We start from the raw sequence: 2,092 nt of genomic DNA, 5'->3' as shown, positions 1-2,092 counted from the left end.
CAAGGTTCCATAATCCGAAGTGTAGTTCAGAGCTACATGCAGCTTATCAGCCGCATCCTCCTCACAACACCTCCTCTGGTTTGTTTTTCCTCTGCTTGCAGGCTTTACTTCTTTGCACAACTTTTGCCATTGGAATGGGCATTGGCGGGGGGATCTTGTTGCTCGTCGTCATTGCGGCCTGCCTGTGGTGCTTCTGCGTCCACTCGAAGGCCAAGAAAGCAGCAGCCGAAGCAGGGGATGCGAACATCGTTGTGCAGCCAGGTGCGGACATCGATCCGTCAGGCGATGAAGGTGACGTGGACATCGTTGTGCAGCCGCCAGCCGGATGCGGACCGGCTCAGGTGGCGCCTACTGACCGGCGTTTTTGGATGAGGGTTATTGGGCTTGTTTTGACAGGTCTGATCACTCTAGGTGGAGTTGGGTCATTCATTCTCAAGCTCGTGGAGTAAGAACATCTCCAACAGCCACGCGCAACCTCTGTCCTACAGAGGAGGAGCCAATGAAGCCGTTGTCGGTAGCCAAAATGCTTGGACGAAGGGTATGGGGAGGAGACCGGTTGATGGAGTGAAGGCCAAAGGGGTCAATTGCCCCCCCCCCTCCCCAACCAAATTTAGTTTTTTTTTTACAAAAATACATAATATTTCCGCGCACCTCTCATTAATTCCAGTTTCGATACCCTTATCATGCTTGATTATTATTTTGATTGAACTCTATTCTCGCAAAGTACTGCTTGAGGCAGGAAGATAGGAACAATTTATGTGGATACTACGTTTGCGAGTGAATTCACCAGACGACCTTTGAGAGGGGCAGATCTGAACAAAAATATGAAGTACATAAACAATATTCACATTTTATTTTTATTACCATCAATTGTGTTGAGTTATATATATTTCTTTCAATTAGATCATGTGGATGCGGAACGAACTCCTACCAACTGATCGCATACGAGCAATTCAAGAGGATTTGGCAGGATTTTTTGTTGAGCATGTCATACCTACAGATGGAGAATAGCATCGGGGTGTCCTTCTCGATGTTGGTGGATAGATATTAGCTAGTTAGGGATCGCCAGAGATGTTATATATTGTATATATGTATGAACACGTACTATATGTAGTAGCATCGACTAGATATACGAAAACTTGTTGTTTAACCAAGAACGGAGAAAGAAAGATCACTTCTCTCTATATTCATGACCATGTCGTGTAACGGTTCCTTCTAACGGAGAAGGCTTAAAGGAGTGCTCTGCGGTTTTCCAAAGTGTGCGTACGGTTGTGGTAATGGTGAGGGATGCCATGCCATTATATTGGACACCCGCTTCAGCAAAGACACCAATTGTCCTAGAGACTTCCATAACAATCTCTGAAGGGGCAAGCTCGATCTGCATGCATGCAGGAAAGAGATTGCCAAATCATTACATTTGCATGAAGGGACTAGTATCTTTATGGTGAATTTAATGAATAGGGTGAATATTCAAACCTCTGGTCGATGGAGACCATGTTGAAGCTTTCTTTGGCTATGCTATGCTGGCCCCGAGGTGGAGACGATGTTTGCGCCGGGGCCTTTTGCGGCATCGTGTATATATAGAACAATTGAAGATTAGAAAAATTGAAAGAATTAAGGAGGAGAAGATGGAATTGGAGTTGCATGTTGCCGATGTCATCGATGATCACAAGATTCAGATGGGTGCAATGCGCTTGAAGATTAGAAAGATTAGAAAATATGTCATTGAAAAAAATGGTTTGATATCATTATGTTGTTGGATCAATTGTTACGTTTGTTACGATTATGATCGCATTTGTTGCATTTAAATGTTTTACATAGTTGTATATTAGTTTCAATGTATGTTTTAGTTAGATGCTCTAGAGAGATATATGTTATTCTATGAGAACTATGTATGAACTTTATGTATTTATTTTTTTCATTTTGAACAGGCGTACATGGAGGTATATTTATAATCTGGCTCGGACAATTGGGCTCCAGGCTTGAGCCAACTTACCTTCCGGTCCAGGTTTGAAGAATCTGCGGGCCAACAAGCCCTGACGCCCTTCTCATCTGCTATTTCTCTTCCTGTGCCTTAACATTGCCATGACAT

The sequence above is a fragment of the Triticum dicoccoides genome, chromosome 7B, assembly GCF_002162155.2.
Source record: "Triticum dicoccoides isolate Atlit2015 ecotype Zavitan chromosome 7B, WEW_v2.0, whole genome shotgun sequence".
Taxonomy (NCBI): Eukaryota; Viridiplantae; Streptophyta; class Magnoliopsida; order Poales; family Poaceae; genus Triticum; species Triticum dicoccoides.
Note: the sequence above shows the minus strand (reverse complement) of the source record.